Genomic DNA, 20,105 nt, shown 5'->3' with positions numbered 1-20,105 from the left:
CGAAGTTGTCTCGCGTGCTGTGCGCGGAACTTTGCCTGCTGGTTGAGCTTCGTCCCGTCGTCTTAGTCACATCTAGCCCTGTTGTCCGTGACAGTATGATTCAAGTTATCAGGTATCGGTGCTGTTAGTACTGCTTATGCATGCTCTTGGTTGTAAATAGAGTATATATTTGTGTTCTTTTCAATAAAATCTTCAGTTGCTAGTCAGCGCTTGTCCCGTGTTTTTGGTTGTCTTATTTGTTTTGCTGCTTTTTTTGTTTAAATGGAACGCAAAGGGTGCGTCTAGACGGCTTCTTGAGTGCTTTCTGCTTGCTACGAAATGAATAATAAGGGAACGTTGAAATTTAATTAGGCCTCAAGGTATCGTTTTAGCGACGATACCAAGCCGATTCTTTAGCATGACCAGTCTTGAAGGCGGAGATAATCAGATTTTTACTGCTCATTCATTGTTTCGCTTTCTTCCATGTCCTTCAATTATGCGAAAGTGCCAAGTTGTGGTATTCCAAACAGAAGCCTAGCACGAACCCTTTTCTAGGCCTCGATGCAGGTGATAAAGTGCTTTGCTGCCTCAGTGAATATACGTACAAATGTGGTTTTCGCATATTAAATAATACAATGCGTCAGACCCCTGCGCGGTCATTTTGGGATTTTAAGTGTTTACAAAGCCGCTAAATACGCTGCCATGCATTTCCTTCCTTGTGCATGTTTCCCTAGACTAGATATTTCAATGCTTCGTGCAATTTCATCTTTCGCCATACGGCTTATACTCTAAAATCATTTATAAAAGTATAGCTTCGCGCGTATACTTTCACTGAGAAAATGTGGGGACAATACGAATCGTCTATTAGCGGGTTTTCTGAGTGAATCTCTACGGAGGCATGCCAAAACGTCGCTTACTAAAATTTATTGTTCATTTCAGACCTTTCACGGCGTCTTCGTAGAATATACTTGAGTGCGGTGATGAAGAAAGTGCTTATCTGGTGTTTTGCTCTCCAAGTCTGTTGGGCGGCAACAAACGACTTTCCAGTCAAAATCTTACGAGGTAATACTTTAAGCGCATTTTAAAACAATCCTAAGAATGTGGCGCTCTGGAATAAAAACGCCAGTAAGATATCAAGCTCCTATATTAACAAAGCAATCAAGTATACCTTCTTTTGGCACGATTCGATAGGAAGAACGAGTAGAAAATCAAGCTGGAATATGTCGTTTTTGTGAACGTGTCCTAAAAACTGGGCAATTTCACTGAAACACGGCCTTTACGAGTTGCAGAGCTGACGAAAAAAACATCTTTAGTATGGCGTCAACCGATTTAGAAATCCTTGTTTACAAAAAAAAAAAAATCAGGTTTTATTAGCATCTACAAAGTGTACTCACCATGCCACCTTAAACGCGACGCAAACTGATCCCCAAAGGCAGAAAGCAAGGATATTCACGTGTAGCACCCTTTAAGTAGAATTTTATCTAACTGTATAGAAGAAACGAGCTGTTATTTTTGAGGTGTAGTTCTTGAAGTGCATGTGGAGGGCTGCTTTATTCTTTGGCTCAAGAGGGATGCAAAGAAAACAGTTTTATTAACCGTTGTAATCAGGAAATCCATATGGCAGCGCGAGTCAATGCCAATGATTTTAAAAAGTTTTCTTGCTACTGAACTGCTCTTTTCAGGCCCACGAGTTCTGCACCTTCCTAATTGCATGCGGTTTCCGCTTGGCGCTATTTCAAATATCATGAAGCATGAGGCCTGGGTGGCGATATTTCAAAATTAAAATATAACAAGTTAATTTGTGACCCCGCTGTTTCAAGCGGGAACAAATAAAGAATAAAGTGCGAATGGTGCAGGAAAGATGCAAAAGGAATCGCTTCTATGGACGTTTACGGTGCGGTGAGATACCAAGAATTCCCGATTATGTTTATATCCGCACAGTGACTTTCAAATAGGTAGGAAATGAATAAATAACTATTTTTCCACGACAATTTAATTCTGGCAACAATATCAAAAATTAGAAGACGTTTCCTGCAGCAATAAAACGCTCATATACTTTGCCACGCTTGCGTTGCGGAAATACGCCAACAAAGAAAAAACAAGAGAAACGAGTCCTGAAAATATCTAGGACACAATTTACAGCGCTAAGCTGAATCTACATACGAAAATTGGGCGCTGCTCGAAAGTGAAAAGTGTAAACTGCTTTCATTTTCCAAAGAACTCCAAGAGCTCCTGCACTGCACCGAAACATACTGGCGTTTGTAACCTCCGGGGAAACGTAAGTGCCATATGGTTCCAGCATAGGCTGGCTGCTCGCTCTGTTTGAGATTGGTCACTCACAACTTTCCCCCAATTATTTAGACGAGAACCACAAACCCTGCCAAAAGCCTTCACCTATACTATTCCTGACTGTGCACAGTCCGCTTGAGATGTGCAAGACAGCCTTTAAAATTTTTAGAATCAGGCTAACGTGTCATGCTATTTCGTTTATGCAAAAACATTCTACCAAGAGAAGTGCAATTGCTTTGAATGCCAAGGACACGAAGGTAAATATATTCATCCCCACGGAGCCTAGTAACCTTGATCCCGAATATCCGTTCACCTTGTGCTCAAATAAAAAGTCTCCTGATTTTATATCTAGAACCTAAAAACATTAGTAGCAGTGACGCAGTGTATCTGGCTAGATTTTTAAGATGATAGAAGTTTATCGGCATTGATAAAAAAAAAAAACGCTGTTGGTCTTTTCAGCTTTGCCTTTTGAACGCATGGCCAGACAGCCTTAAGGAATCCCGTCCACTGGACTGTTGCTTTCTCTGTTTAGCGTACGCGCTTTTGAGGCCCGTATAATCACCAAGCCTGTAATTTCCTCCTCTGTCAACTCAACTAGCATGCATACATATTCTACCACGTTATTTATGCCAGAGACCACATACATACGCACCAAAGCTCCCTATACCCAAATCGTACGATCCTGCTTGTGTTGCTTATTGGTGTGTACGGTCCAACTTCCAACAGACATGGGATGTTCTATCCGGATTTTAAATAAGGTATCCTAGATGGCAGCGCCTGCCCACTCGATCATATCATGCGATCTCATGAAGTTACTGAACAAACACACCAACAAATTCTTGGCCTGCCAGAGGCACGACCGTAATTTCTAGCTCGCAATGCGGGCGCCCTTCTGGACCACGACAGAGTTCTCGACCAACAGGTGGATTTTGCGATAAGTGGAGTGTTCAACGCTCTCACCGTTATGAATCTATAATAACATTACATTATTCATACACACTATTGTAGCCGTCCCGTGAAGGCCGACGAAAAAGATAGAGCTTAAATTGATTACAACGCAGATAGCGCAAGAAATAAAAATGTTACATGTAACCTCGAGACATAGCAAGAGAAAAAAAAACACATGAGACAAGAAATGCCAGTTAAACATATCCTGTTCAAAATCAAGCGAAATAGGCATCTTATACAAAGAGCCCAAGATATGGGCTATATCTTTCTTTTTCGCCCTCACGCTAGTGTGCAATTACTCGGATCGTCTTCCCATGACAAATTCTTCCCATGACCAGGACAAATTTTTCCTTAACTACGAAGTTCTTGAGAGAGCTGTATACCTTTTCTTTGTGGCCGTATGGTCGCGTTTGGATGGATGTCAAAGAGTAATTACTCCCTAATTATATATCTCTATCCGACAGTACTATGCTCATGCAAATACAACGTTTTTGTGCTGGCACTGATTTTGCACCGACGTTGCTCCCAAAAGGCCTTGAGATGACAGAATGAAAATTGAGTGGTAACAGTAACCGCTTATCACGTTCTTTTACTCTTGCTCTTTGACAGAAGTTGCAATCTGTCCACATCGCATATGACTAAAATACTATCCAACAGCGATTCCTCCCGGATGCGTATGTAACACCTAGGTCTTGCGTTCTAGTTAGATGTGCAGTTTTGGCCGAACTGACGGGGTAAGCTTAATAGCAATCACCGATTAGAATTGTTTTATTTTTCCAGAAAAGTCATGACAGTCAGTCACTATTGTTTTCAAGGTTTGAAAATTAAGAACACAACATTTATTGCTGAACCAGTTATTGAAAGTACTTTCTGCTTAGCTAAGATGAAAATATATTTCCAAATGGAACCTGCCAATACACCGCATATTTCTTCAAACGAGAGACGCGGATGAGTGGTTCATGTAATAGGCTTAAATGCGATCCCAGAAGAAAGAAAGTGACCTACGAAGAGTGAGTAGATGTCGAGTTCTGTTTTCTAGGTGGCATGACGCTCTTCAAGGTGGACAGAGCCAGTAACACGCACAACGCGCCTAGAACAAGCGATAGCTGGGCCGGCACCACTCTTCAAGAAAAAGGTCCATTTCTCTGAAGCACAAACGCAGAAATCATAAATAGCTATTGGCAAGGTTGTCCTCATATGCATATACAACACATTGAAAGAACACAGGGTCTGGCGCTTTACAAAAAGTTTAACGTACGCTGCCATGAATAGTCAGAAACATGTTTGACGCGCCTGATTATGTTCGCTCCCTTTCATAAGGGTGCGGTATGAAGCCGCTGACCAGATGAAAAGCTTTTAAAGAGAAAACAGGTAAGACCATGGTGATCTGCTAACAACTGGCGTAAATTATTGATGACAACTACGACACAGAACTCAACAACAATTTTCGTCTCTGAACTGCATCTCTGTAACTCGTGCTGTATGCAAGCTCCGTTTTTTGATATTTTTCTCCTGATACCATTTGTGCGGTGCTCTCATCGCAGTTTCGTCTTGTGTGGTTGTCCTCCTATGGCGGCGGAAGGTAATGCCAAAGAAAATTATTGTCTAGTCCAAGTGACAGCAAATGGTTGTTGTCCTGGCAATGCGGAAAACGAAAGCGTGTCTCCCTTCTGAATATGATGCTCGGAATAAAAGGATGACAAAATTAAAATAGCCCTGACCTTGGTGCATAGAAGCAACTTATCTCCGAACGTGTCTATCAAAGGAGAATTTTAATGGCTAAAGAAAAGACCAGCATATGATCAGGTAGGACTCAATACTGCCACAGTCAGCGCAATCGCAAATGTGCATCGCTATGCTTCGTCTAGGTCGCCAAATGCACATTCAACATGCTCTACAAAGCACTTCAAAGAAATAAGCTATATTTTTTCATATTATTTTCATTTTACATATTATTCCCATGGCAAAAGCCATCCGGTTACCCGGCATTGCAATATTCTTACAACAAAGAATAAATACTATTAGTAATAAACATTTATTGACACCATATAAATAGAAGTTGTTATATCAGCTGGGCCCTATAATGTTATTATGATATTATTATGTCCCTGCTATGTTTAGCAAATTTTCCAACAAGGTAAGGGAATTGAAAAGTATGAAGACTGTAATGAACGCCTTCTTGAGTTATAGTTTACTGGATTTCGATTCATTGAAAAGTGAGAGAAATTGGTTCACATTAGTTGCTTGCCCTTATCGTTTCCTAATAGCCTATATTTTTCGCCATATTTCTTTTCTTTATTTTCTGCTCTTGCCGTGCACTGTACTCAATAGATGCGAACGCTCTAGTAAAATGAGGATAAAGAACAACCTATATGAAGAAACAACATTGCGCTATTGGTATTCAAACCAACAACCTCCAAATATAGCGTCTGGTGCTTTTAACTGAGCTAAAGCGAGGCTGTTCAATTTTTTGTATTCTAACATGGCTGACGGATCCTCAAACTAACAAGATTCTATGTCCGGGCTCTCATAAAGAAGGTTGTGCGAGGTCTCGTCAAATCCTGACAAGCCTGAGTAGTCTGAAGGAGAGCAGGGCTTTGGTACTCTAATGTATCATTCGTTAGCATTAGCTCACACTATGTCACCGCATTTTCGCCGACTCTTTGCACACTGTCAACCTGGAAAAGCGTCACTCCGGATGACGCTAGTGCACCACTGCCATGCACTAAAACCAGAAGTGCGTCGATGGCAGTGGGTTTAAACAGTCACATTGAAACACCAATCTCCTTGCAAATTAAAGCACGATGCGGTGTTTGACGAGCCAAAGCTACAGCACAAGTTTATCAAGATGCCTCACTTTAATGGTTGCTCCTCCTAGAAAGTAATACGTGAAAGATATAGGGCGCTCACTTTAATGGTTGCTTCTCCTAGAAAGTAATAAGTGAAATATATAGGGCGCTGACTGCCGCATTCGACTTTACGAAAAAACGCTCCCTTTACAAAATGTTAACGTTCTAAACCATTTAGCGAAACCATGCCACTACCTTTAACATTAACTGCTGTCAAACAGATTCCAGTCAACTTTATAAACCGGAAGTATGCGGCAAAACCTATGAGTGAAAAATCAAATTCGCCTTGACCTGACGCTCTACGTTCTCTGGATCAAATGGAGAATACAGCTTCACGTCCACTCCAGTATCATGAACGCTCTTGGACTTGCCTCCATCAGTCTGCTCGAGGAATCAGCCTTCACTATAGAGAAAACGCACATAGCGAAAGGGGACAAGAGTAACGCAAGACATTTTCCTGTAAAGTGTTTTTTTTTTTTTTTTTATAGCTGCACCCCAGTGCAATACTTTTAATGGTCATGAAACTCCCCGAAAATGTGAGATAGGTACAAGAATGACGGACAGGGGCGCCCTCGCCTTTCTGGTGGCACAGTCGACATTAGAAATAAATCAGAGAGCCGTTGGACGACTTGCCCTAGGTGTGACAGATACTGCGCCTTTCCCTTCCTATGAACCAACCAACCAACCACGGCAAAACCACAAATGTGGCGGTACAGGGAGATATGGGCTGGGCATCTCTCGAAGTACGGGAAGCTCAGAGTAAAATATTATATGAGGAACGCCTGAGGAAATTGGACAGTAACAGATGGGCAGCTAAAGTATTTAAATACCTGTACTTGAAAATCGTTGACTCACAATGGAGGTAAAGAACTAGCAAACCAACTAGTAAGTATGCTTGTCACAAGGACGGAGAAATAAAGAGCGTTAAGCAACAGGTGAAAAACACAGAAGGTAAAAATTGGATAAATTCGATGGAGAGGAACCAGAGTGTGGAATTATACCGAAAGTGGAAAATGCAGATCAGGAAGAAGCTTTCTTTGATAACTCAAGAGGCAGTGCTCTACTTTTTGAAGCTAGATCAGGGTGCCTTAGAACACGCAGCTACAAAAAGAAATTTAACAATGAAAATGACGCATGTGCTGTATGTGGTAACTAAAGTGAAACAATTGACTATATTATACTCGAATGTAATGGTATCCACCCGGAAGTTGATGCAGCGCAGTAACTGTTCTTGAAGCTCCGGGGTTTAGAGATACCAGTGGCCGGGTGAATAAACCGGCGGTAGAAATTAGCAAAAAACGACTGGAAGATTGGTGGCTTAAAAGCAGAGAAGTGACATAATGTTTGCATTGTAGAAACAAAAATTTAATAAATAGAATGATGGTTTAGTTAACCAATCTAAATCAATAATTAAGATATAGGGAGAAAAATGAGCCTGATAGCTACTGCTACCACCCGGTTGCAAAGGAGACGCTCCTATATTCCATCCATCCATCCATCCATCCATCCATCCGTCCGTCCGTCCGTCCGTCCGTCCGTCCGTCCGTCCGTCCGTCCGTCCATCCATCCATCCATCCATCCATCCATCCATCCATCCATCCATCCATCCATCCATCCATCCATCCATCCATCCATCCATCCATCCATCCATCCATGGCATCAAAGCGATCCCGGCGCTGGCACCTGACGACAAACAACGGAATTGAACAAGCAAAGAAATAAATATCTAAGAGTGATACTACAGCGAGAAGGATATGGGTACCGGCAAAAGAAGGCACAGCCAAAAATATAAGAATGTCTATCTGCGCACTGGCATCCAGGGAGTCCGCTAAAACTCAGCGGACTCGTACGCAACCGACTGACTGCAGCAAGCCAGCGGGCCTCGCTAGCGAAATACGAACCCAGATTACACAAAAGAAACAAGCAGGCATCTGCAAGGTATGTGCTGGCCAGTACTGAGGCAGAGATGATGAGGTGTTGGTTCGACGGATCGGGTCCGGTGCGGCCGTTCGTGATTTAAGTTACGAGGCGCGTTGTGAATACGGGCATGCAGGCCATTGCCAGTGCGCGTGGAGTACGGTATAGGTCTGCTGGCACTCATCACACTGCTTGGAGGGAATTCGGAGATTCAGTAACTATGCGGACTTAGGGCGAAATCTGGCTTAGAAAGCAACCATAGCAGGCTATTTCTGCTATGCAATATACACAGCTCATAGAACATCTTTTTTCACTAAAGCATTGGGACGAATTTCTGCAGACTAAAGAATGGGGCCGTCATTAATGCCTCCTGTGAGTGCAATGGTTACACCTCGCGATCACGCATGCCCCTGCTTCTCATATATGCACTATTTATTTATTCACCCTTTTATTAACTTTTTCCTCCTAAAAACTATCAGCATGATTAAATTAGTGACTCAAATGCAGGACCAGGGAATGAAAACCGGGTACCATTTCACATAAATTTTCTCTGCGATTTTCTTTTTTTTATTGCCTGCAGCGTTGCGCCACAGGTTGTTCAAGCAATATTTTGTACTTTTCATTCTATCGTTGTTCTTTATTCCGGTTTTTACTGCAGCTTGTATTTAAATTTATATTTTCGTCTTGGTTTGGTTACGTTACGGTACTCTATTACGGTTACGTTACGGTACAGTAAAGCAGTTCTGCATGCTCAAAACCATCTTAAATAACGTAAACTTTTATGACAGACCTTTTCCGACGTCAAGGACAAAAAGGCGTGGTCAAGTTCAGTTCATGAGGCCAAACACCAATTCTTAGAACAAAAAAAAAATGATGTAAATAATTTTTTATATTGCACAGGTGTGAAAATGATACTTAACATGCAGCCGTTTACACACGTTTAACTAAACACTTTTCCTCCACTAGCCGGAGAAGATCGCCGCGAAGATTCCCTGGATTTCTTTTTTTCCTCTGGTAAATAAATGTAGCCGTCTTTTCAAAAGAAATCAACGGCTTCCACAGTGATTTCTACAAAATGTGACCAAGGGCCCAGGCTGGCAGAGGGAAATGCATTGTTATGAAACATGCTTTCAATAATACTCATGCAGAGATAATTGCATGTATTTTTCGGTACTGTGAACTCCCCATATGGCCTTCTACAATATTTAAGAGGCTACGCAAGCGGTATGAATGCACTTGTGGATAGCCTTTAACCTTATAGATGTCAAGTCACCAGGCTACCGAGTTGAACATATAAAGTTTGGATGCAATTTCAGCAAGCCATCGTTGGAAATTGTCAACGATGGCTCGCAAAAATAGCGACAATTTCACTCACAGACTTCTCGTGCGCCGGGCATGCAATCAGCACGCAAGCAACAAGGCACACAACATGTCCATTTTTATTTCCACCTTTATAGCGCTATTTTTTTCCGCTGCATCTGCGGCCGTCGGGCTAGTGCTCACAGTCGGGACAGCGTCTGAGCACTCCAGATCAGATGATATTCCCGGTGAAGTTTGGTATCCTTAATATGCTTGGTACCCTCTAAGATGCTGAAAATCACTGACCCATATTCTTCCATTTTGCTTTCGATGCTCTTTTCCCAGTCTGTAGGTACCTCGGTACTTCCAAGCGATTGGAGGGTTGGCAAGGTTGTTCCAGTACCTAAACCAGGTAGCGCTCATTCCCCCGATAACTATCGTCCTATATCACTCACAAGTATACCATGTAAAATTTTGACGCATATTATATATTCTCATCTGATTGATTTCCTTGAGTCGAATTCCTTCTTTTCAGCACAACAACATGGTTTCAGGAAGACATTTTCATGTGAAACACAACTCATATGTTTTACTAATGACCTATTTGCCCACACTGACTTGAACATTGGCGTAGACTGTGTTTTTTGGATTTTGCGAAAGCTTTTGATACTGTTTCCCATGATCTCCTAATTCTTAAACTTAGCATGCTTAACATTGACCCTAACGTACTCAACTGGATTAAAAGCTTTTTATCAAATCGTACCCAGTATGTCTCTGCTAACGGCTGCTCTTCCTCTCGCACTTCCGTAACATCGGGTTTACCACAAGGATCGGTACTGGGTCCTCTTCTCTTTCTAATATACATTAACGACCTTCCTGAATGCATTTCTCATTCCTCTATTAGGCTTTTCGCAGACGACTGCGTCATCTATCGCAAAATATCTAACCAGACTGATTCTATTTATCTTCAGGATGATCTCACAAGCATATCTAACTGGTGGGATAAATGGCTCATGCGACTAAATAATAATAAATGTAAAACAATGCATGTATCGCGTCGCACTAGCATCACTGACAACAAGCGTACTTATGTTCTTCACGACATTCGCCTTGAATCTGTTAACTCTTACAAATACCTAGGTGTTCATATCTCACGTAACTTATCATGGCATAGACACGTCGAACATGTCACCAATAACGCCAACAGGACTCTTGGATACTTGCGTCGAAATTTCTCTACCGCGCCTCTGCCGATAAAACTAACCCTTTATAAACATTAGTACGACCAAAGTTAGAATACGCATCTGCAGTTTGGGATCCTAATATAATCACACTGATAAACACACTAGAATCCATTCAAAATCTTGCGGCACGTTTCATCTTATCTAACGTTTCCCGTCATGCTAGCATTACTTCCATGAAAAACACGCCTGCCTTACCCGACCTTTCTTCGCGCCGAAAGTGTTTTCGACAGTGTATTTTCCAGAGAATGTATCATCATAACCCTCTGTTAAAGAATCATCTTTTTGCGAGCCCTTCATACATTTCATCCCGTTCCGATCATGTATTTAAAGTTGGTGTTTCATTTTCGAGAACAAAAATGTGTCATTATTATTTTATTCTTAAAACTAGCGTTGACTGGAACGACCTTCCTCCCTCTATCGCTGCCATTACTGATGTTGCAAATTTCAAGAAAACTGTATTTTCCGCCATCATATAACTTCATTATTGTATAGCTATGCACTGTATATTTTGTTGTTGTCTGTACCACTGCTTTCTGTAATGCCTTCGTGCCTGGAAAGTATTTGAAATAAATAAATAAATAAATAAATAAATATGTCTATGCTAGTGAGCTCGAAGTAGATTTGTTAAATACGCAGGATGTCGGGAGGATATTTGTGCAGATCCTAGACGCGCAATCACATCACTCAAAAGCGTCGTCGGGCTTACGTCACACTCTCCGTGTCCTGTTGGTGCTTTTTGTTTGTTTTCATTCTACTTGAGGGCGTGAGAGGGTGGCTGCAAGACGTCTTTCAAGTGTAATGCGAGGGAAAGATGAAAGGAGGTGCTTGGCCGTCGGACACGGAGCCGTCGGAGCGCGGCTTCGTGTTGAAAGAAGGGCGGCGTAAAGTCATCATGCGAGCAAAGCACACAGCTGCACACACGCGTTCTTCTTTTTTTTCCCTAGCAGTGCGGAAAGGAAGAAATAAGGGGCGGGCAGGCTGGCCAACGTAGACAGAGCAGTGTCAAACCAGCGACGATTTGGAGCGGCCCTCGGTAAAGGACACGGCAGTATACACGGTTGCTTGCTTACTTTCTTTTTTTCTTGCAGTGAGATTTGCGCTACTTTGGCCTGAACGGCAACGGAGGCAACACTATAGATTGTTCTACGTCTGTGTGTGCAGGACTCATTAGGACGCTTTGTACCTTAGTTATGGCCATTATGTGTAACTATAGTGACAGAAAACTGCCTGTTTATAAGGTAAGAAACTTGTGTAATTCCACAATCCTTCGTCGCTTCGTATCACAGCCACTTCGCCAAACCACTTAAAGAAAAATAACGAAAGGAAAAGATTAATTGCGAACGCACACAATCGGTGCTCATTCTGCAGTCCCCGCATTGCGCCTTTTGACTGAGCAGCGCGCCACTCTCAAGGAAGAAAACCTCACGCGGTACGTGTACGTGACGTAAAGGCTACGTCACTATTGCCTCACGTGATTGCGCACTGAGGACATGCAAAAATATTCTTCCGATGAACTCGTTCGAAAATGGCGTCCGGCGAGTGTTTTTGGACGTCGCGCTGTGAGGTAAAAACCACGCCATCAACCAACCACTCATATGCACGCACAATGTCACTCCCATCGAAGTGATTTTCACACTCACGCACATGCGGGCGCTTAAAACTGAACCCAGAAATTTCTTGGCGTGGTATGGCGCGCTTCTACCTTCCACTCTGGTCGCTATCACTGGGTAGGCGGAAGATCGACACCTTCATTTCCTTTTTACCCGGAGCAACACCCATCTATGCAGCAAGTACGCGGCATCCTTACCGGCTTTCAGGCACACCCAAAGATCATTTTGCCAGACACCGCACAAGCAGAAACCGAAATCTCCGAACGCCCTCACCACGCTACTTCGCACAGACAGCTGCGGCTGCAGTCGTTCTCGCCTCCTAGATACCGCCGGATCAGTAACTCTACCCCCAGACTACACGCAGCGCCGCAATGCGGTCGCAGCTGGCTGCACAGTAAGCTCTCCCACAGAGTGGCGGCGAAGCTTCATTGCCACGAAATATATTGAAGGACTCTGGCTGGACGTTACGTCATCAGCGTCTAATGTCGAGTTTTCTGAACAAAGTTCGGGAGCAATCTCGAAGTTCACAATCCAGTAAAATATGTAGAGTGGGCTGCATGAACAATGCAGATATGAAAACCTGCCTGAAGCGCCTTCGTGTCAGGCAACAACCGCAAAGCAATAATCGATCAATTGATCAACGCTGTTTTAAAATTATAGACTGATGACAGTACTTGAAGGTTTTCCTTTGGGCTATGGCTATGTTATGCAGAAAATTGACCCCGCCTGGAAGAATGGTTGTAGCTTGAACGCGATTTCCAGGAAACTATGCATAGTTAAATATCATAAATATGCGCTGACAGAGAGATCAGTGCGATAATGTGAGTGGCAGTAGATCAGAGCGGTCTGACGTTCAACCGGTAAATAAGAACAGAATAAAGGACGCTATGGAGGCATTGTAAATTAGGAACGCATCTAGCAGGGATCGGCTGACTCGTCGGTGAAGTCATCGGGTCATATGAACTCGCCAACCAGTGTATACATTGCCTAATGATGTCGACACTACTGGAAGCAAGTAAGAACGTTAAGTGTCCTATAATTCGTATGAAATGACAGGTAAAGGGCTTGTAAAATTCCAGATTGGTGAAGTTTCTGTCTGCAATGCACAATATATTTACTAAAGTATTCGCACGCACTATTACGGACTTTGTAATTAAGTCACCTATAAGGATGATGCAGCTCCTCCTAAAGGGAATGACAGAGCATATATACACACTATCATCTTGTTGATGCAAAAATGCTCGGAATGACATCAACACCAATACATGCCACTGATAAATTAAGAAATAATTCTTGCTTCAGTCTTACCTTTAGCATCACGCAGATATTTAGAAACGAGGATGTAGATGAGCCCTGCCAGAAATACTGGAAGATACCTATAACGGCTGTGCAGCACCGACAGTTCTCAATAAATGAAGTAACAGAATTTTTATGAGGCAGGAACCTGGCAAGGAAACACATTATCTCCAGTACTAATCGCCTTTTGTTTAGAGGAAGTACAGAAAAATCTAGACTGGGAGCTGTCAGGTTTAAAGGTCGGATGCCCTGAATATGATGATCACCATTTTCCCCGTGGCAGCTGTTTTCAATGCAACTTGTAGCTCTTAAACTGATATTGTTTTCCAAGCAAACGTATAATAATTAAGCATGTTTTGGGCAGCAACATAGCAAAAGTTATGCATTAGCATGTTAGCAGCACTCCGTTCTTGCAAGGCGCCGGCATAATTGCTTCGAATCTCCTCAGCGCGGCTCATGCTCACACCATTCATTCTCAAGCGCGGCGGCTGCGTTTCGACATAAGTGAAACGCAAAAAGCGTTCTAGTGCGAAGTGGCTTGTTGGCCGAGTTGGCTGGATATAATGTTAAAACAGTGCTAGAAACACGAACAATATGTGCAACGTGTGTTTGTATTTCTATCTGTCCATGTTCCTCGCGCTGTTTTAACAAAATAGCTTTCTTGTGGTATGCGATATCAGTGCGCGTTTAAGCTTGTTAGGCGGCCAAATGCTACGCCGAGCACAAAACTACTGCTAGCATCACTGCCCTAGTACACGCCTAGTAGCACACGCGTTTTAGGTTTCACTGTTTGTACAGGAGAGATATTTTCATCTTTTCGAGCATTTACTCAGCTCGTCTGCATTTACGCCTTCGTCGGTGACGGGATCGCTTGGCTAAGCCCCGTAGTTGTCAGTACCTACAATATTCGGGGGAAAAGAACTGCAGTTGGATGTCTTAAACGTGCGCTCATTTACTTGCATATGGGCGCTTTGCTTTCCGTCTTCGTCGAAAGGCAGCCGCCGCGGACGGGATGCTGCACCGCATCATTGAGCTTATTAGTTGGTTTGTGTGGTATAATGTCCCAAAGCGACTCAGGCTATGGAGAGACGCCGTAGTGGAGTACTCCGGAAAGTTCGACCACCTGGGGTTCTTTAATGTGCACTGACATCGCACAGCACACGGGCGCCTTGCTTTTCGCCTCCATCGGAAAGCGAGCGCCGAGGCCGGGATTTGATCCCGCGTCCTTGGGAACAGTAGTCGAACCGTAACCACTGCGCCACCCCGACGTGGAGCGTAGTAGTTGAGCGTCTTGAGCACAGAGTTACCAGGGTGTGCCCTCTCATTTGTAGGGGACTCATGGCTTCTTTATTTATTTGTATATTTCATTCGTTTTCTAGGTTGCTTTTATTACGTCCGTTATTACATAAAAAAAACAGCTCTTACCCTCCTTCAAACCACCCATTAAGCTACATGGGCCCAAAATGCAGGCAGTGTATTTCTGCAGATGCAAACCACTCAGATATTAGCCAATGTCTGAGACAATTATGAGAAACATGCGAAGTGAAAATTGATTAACTTTTCAATACATGTAGGTGCTTAGAAGCCGCTGGGAACCCAGTTCAACCAGAACGCGAAAAAAATTTGGCATCGACTGACCACGAAACGTTTCCGTACTGCTGTAAAGCCGCACAAGAAGGGCACCTCACGTGTAAGTGTTGCGCAGATTGTCTTTCTTATGAACATCGCACTTTGAAATATTAGCTTTAGCGAACACGCCAAGTTTTAGGATACTCTTCGCAAGCAGACGGGAAGAAGAGGCGATAGTAGACGACGTTTTGGAGGGCTTCAATTTGGGTTCTTATCCGTCATTACTCTAATTTATTCTCACAAGACAACCCTCAGATGACACCATGCCCTACCTAGTCGACTTTCGAACGTTTGCCGCCACTTCGAAATTTAGCTTCCGAACCATGATACATTGCGTGTATTGGAAACGTGCACAAAGAAAACATCTGTGCATTTAGTGCATATACCCGCTAATTGTGTATGCGATAAAGCGCTCACTTAAGTGAGCTCTTTATCGTGTACACAATTAGGTGCAGATACTAAATTGCGATGACCTCATGCCGACGCTCAAATACTCTTTTTCCTGAATGCGGAAAATTCGTGGGTTCTGTTTTTACGATGGCATACTACGTTTTCGCCTCAGAATATTGTCTACGAACCTTGACAAGTTTCCATTATCGCTGACAATTAAGAGGTTCTTTCGTCGTGTGCTTCTTTCCAGTTTTTTCGTACCTGTCTCGCACTTACCATTTTGGTAAAGCACGAGGTAAGTGAATTTTTCTTATTCTTCAACTAGAAAAGAAGTAAAGTGATATGCTTTAGGTGCGACAGGTGCTTAAAATACTTTAGGCTTGATTAATTCTCCTTATATAAAAATATAAAACTTTGAGAAAATTTTAACAGGTGGAGCTGTAGCCATATATGCCTAAGACGGTTCTCGAAGGCTAGCTAAACTTTGGCTCCGAGATGTGTCTCTCAAGAACCGAGTTCATTGCTTTGCTCCAAAACTAAACGAAGCGCGAAACAGTCAAAATGAAACCTATACGGCATTTCGTTGATAGCAGTTCGATTAAACTTGCAGGGTTACTGAGACGACTTTGTTTGTAGTGAAGGCGTTTCTTCTAATTAGAACCAAAAAGCCCATTACAAGACCTTTTAGGGAGGGGGAAGGAAGGGACCCCTTCAGGTGGCTTTATGGGTTTCGAAGATAAGTAGTGAGTTGCAAGACAAATGGTAGAATGGGGGAACCCAGCTTGCTACTTAGGAGTTTACCTTAGAAAGATGGCTGCTGGGGGGATCTCCTGGAGGGTAGAAGCTTGCCTAACAGCGGCTCGATACGAATAACGCTGGTTTTTCACCATGTGCAACTCGTACGGGCCACGTAATGCAACATTTGATGCCTCAGCGAACAAAGATACGATCTGTGGAAGACAATGAGCATGAACGAATGCCTTTGTACAGCAGCTAAGAAGAGTGCCGAGTTACCAGGCAGCACCGTGTGAGTGAGGATGCATGCCATGTCTTTTTTTTTCTATGCGTCTGAAGAAAACGTGCCCGCTGTGAAGACACTGACCTGTATCTAACGTTTTCCAGTCACTGTTTTTAAGAACTGGTGCCTTGTGGCTATCGAGTACCTCTGTCCACCTCAATCCACCCCGCCGAGGTGGCGCAGTGCTTACCGCGCTCGACTACTGCTCCCAAGAATGCGGGATCGAATCCCGGCTTCGGCGGCTGCTTTTCGATGCAGGCGAAAAGCAAGCCCCCGTGTGCTGTGCGACGTCAGTGCACGTTAAAGAGCCCCAGGTGGTCGAACATTCCGGAATCCTCCACTACGCGTCTCTCATACCCTGAGTCGCTTTGGGACTTTAAACCCCACAAACCAAACCAAACCAAACCAATCTTTCCATCATAGTACATATTATCAGTGTCTCTAAAGACTGTTAAAGATCGCGTTTTCTGTTTTCAAGCAACGACTAAGGCCTGTGGAAGTGATAGAAGTATAAAATGTTATGCAACAATTTTTTTTTAAATATGTCGGGCTGGATTATTAAAGTACAAATAAGAACGAAAACAAAAACTTAAAAATAGGAAACTGCTGGTTGCGTTTAGAGAAAACGAAACCACCATAAAATGGAGAAGCTAAACAAGAGTGGTAGGCAGCTGCTCTCAATAAGGAGTCCTGAGGACTCCTAAAGGTTCTCTTAAAGGACTCTTAAAGGTTAAAGAAAAGTGAGAGAGAGAAGATAGAAGGCAGGCAGCTTAGCCCCAATTAATTTTGGGGTGGCTACCATGCGCTTAACAGTATAGATTAGAGGTTTCATAACTGGTCGGCCGTTACAGGGTATTGATAATTCGAAATTTGAGAAAGGTAGGCCAATTTTTTTGTTTTCTGTGATACGTCAGGCTAAGAAATCCGATGGTCACGTTTCAGTATATGTGCAGTTAGAACCTATACTATATTTCCCTCCGTACCCACCTTTAACTGCCTCTAAATATTTTCCCAGCTCTTGATTGTTTTAAAGGAGACGGCGCCACCATATTTCGTCGGCTTCTCCCCCAAAGGGCCATGGACACTGTGCGCCGATCTCTTCTGCACAAATATATTTCATCATGGAGAACTTTCGCATTTCATAACTTCCGCCATTATAGGTATGACGCGACACGCTAATACCTTTGTGATTCCCCCTTTGAGTTTACATTGGCATTCAAGCAGAACTCTACTCGCGAATGGTTGAGGCGGAGATCGCTGGAACGTTAAGTGGCATTAGTCTTGCGGTCGCATTGTGCCGGCGATTTCTCGACGGCATCGACACTGCATCCTAAGTTACTGTTCCCTTAGTATTCGCCTCTTTCAAACATATGGAAGTATCTCACACATAACTTCAAACATGCATACCATAAAGGCGCCGCTACCACTTGTTAAAAAAAAACAATGGATATAGATAAGCTTCGCTATAATCAATGCATTTGAGTGTGTATGCGTACCGGACAGTTTCCGTGCCTGACTCTAATGTAAAAGACCTCCTGTCGGACTCCCTTACAATTTGGCGGCTGCCAACTCGAGCAGCCTCCTGCATCGAACCTCTATGCCAGGAACGCATATGACCCGCAAGCTGCCACATCTCAGAAGCATATACTTGGATTTTCGCTCGCAATGCCTACCGCCACAGCAGGAGCCTCCTTCAGCGCTTCTTAATTTTCAGTTGCTCAATTTCCTCATTCGCCGCTTTCTTCCTCATTTCTCAAGCGCATACCCCTCACGTCGTTTTCTACATTTAACGCATTAAGGCTCAAATATGAAGAAATTCAGACGTAGAGTCGGTGTCGTGAGCGAGATATTAAGGTAATTTTTCTGGCATGAGGTCTTTCAATCTATCGACGCTCTTGGAAGCCAAGTCGGCCACGTTAATCTCAGTCTATGCTGACACATTTGTACAACTTTGTAATGCTTGGTCTGCTTTGTTAATGCTCTTAGAACAGGTACAGCTTGGCTAATGCCTGTTTGTTTGTTGTTGTTTGTGGGATTTAACTTCCCAAAGCGACTCAGACTATGAAAGACACCGTAGTGGACGACTCCGGAAATTTCGAAAACCTGGGGTTTTTTAACGTGCACTGACATCGCACAGACCCCTTCATGGATCACTGCCTTGTCGTGGCGGAGGGGCTTGCGAAACTCGATGAAGTCGTGAGCTCTGCTGTGTAGGGCCACCAAAGATTGACAGGTCACGGCAGAGAGTTCTGACAAAATGTGATTCACTGGAGAAGGTAATGGAAACCCACTCCAGTATTTCCTGCCAACAAAACCCTATGGCCAGTCACAATATCATTAATGGTATGGCGCCGGAAGATGAGCCCCCAGGTTGGAAGGCGTCCCACATGTTACTAGGGATGAACAAAGGGCGATTTCTAGTAGCTCCAGGACGAATGAAGCGGCTGGGCTAAAGCCAAAAGGACGCTCAGTTGTGGATGTGTCGGGAAGCGACCGGAAAGTCCGATGTTGCAAGGAGATATATCACATAGCAACATGGAATGCAAGATCTATGACGCAAGGTAAACTGGATGTCGTCAAGCGAGAAATGGACAGATTGAACATTGATATCTTGGGTTTCAGCGAGCTCAAGTGGACCGGAATGGGAGAATTTAACTCCGGCGACCATTATGTCTTTTATTGTGGGCACGAATCCAAGAGAAGGAATGGGGTCGCTCTCACAGTAAACAGAAGAAAGGGCAGAGCAGTGCTAGAGTACAACCCCAAAAACGACCGAATGATTTCATTTCGGATCCAAGTTCCCCCTTTCAGCATACCAGTTATCCAAGTCTATGAACCGGACACTACTGCTGAAGAAGCTGACGTTGATAGATTTTATGCGGACCTACAATGCCTTTTAGACCGCACCCCATCATCAGACGTCGTTTTTCTCATAGGAGACTGGAATGCTAAGGTCAGGAGTGAAGAAATATCAGAAATTACAGGCAAGTTTGGTCTTGGTGAGCCAAATGAAGCTGGGCAAAGGCTAGTAGAGTTTTGTCAAGAAAACAACCTGACCATAGCGAATACTCATTTTCAACAGCACAAGAGGCGCCTGTACACATGGACCTCACTGGACGGTCTGTACAGGAATCAGATCGATTACGTTCTTTGCCGGCAGAGATGGAGAAGCCCTATACAAGCAGTAAAAACAAGGCCTGGGGCCGATTGTGGCACCGGTCATCAGCTTCTTGTTGCCAAAATTAAGCTTCGATTGAGGAAAACGCAGAGACCTAGAAGGCCTTTCAGGTATGTTCTGGATCAAATTCCATAAAAATATGCTTTGGAAGTGAGGAATCGATTTCAAGAATTAGATCTAGAAGACAGAGAGCCCGAAGAGAAGTGGACTGATGTTCGTGATATAATACAAGAAGTTGCTACAAAGGTAGTTCCAAAGCAAAAGAAATGCAAGAAAGCAAACTGGTTATCTGAAGAGGCTTTGCAAATAGCTTAGGAAAGGAGGATGGCAAAAGTTATGGGGGAAAGAAAAAGATACAAGGTTCTCAATGCGGATTTTCAGAAAATAGCAAGGAGAGATAAGAATGCCTTCCTGAACATACAGTGCCAAGCAGTTGAGGACAACAGCCAATTAAGGAAC

General features: G+C 43.4%; 1 long non-coding RNA gene across 2 annotated transcripts in view; it reads left to right on the top strand.

Annotated features, from left to right (window-relative positions):
- The first annotated feature begins 981 nt into the window (after nucleotides 1-981).
- The window catches only part of LOC146180515 (uncharacterized), a 43,470-nt gene continuing 24,346 nt past the window's right edge, over nucleotides 982-20,105 (top strand). For both annotated transcript variants that reach the window (XR_014700377.1, XR_014700378.1), the window contains exons 1-2: nucleotides 982-1,041; nucleotides 15,006-15,121. This is a non-coding gene — a long non-coding RNA (uncharacterized LOC146180515). The remainder of the gene's footprint in view (nucleotides 1,042-15,005; nucleotides 15,122-20,105) is intronic.

Source organism: Amblyomma maculatum, chromosome 8 (genome assembly GCF_055883805.1).
Source record: "Amblyomma maculatum isolate TAMU_Amacu chromosome 8, ASM5588380v1, whole genome shotgun sequence".
NCBI classification, from domain to species: Eukaryota; Metazoa; Arthropoda; class Arachnida; order Ixodida; family Ixodidae; genus Amblyomma; species Amblyomma maculatum.
Note: the sequence above shows the minus strand (reverse complement) of the source record. Positions and strands in the feature narration are given on the sequence as shown.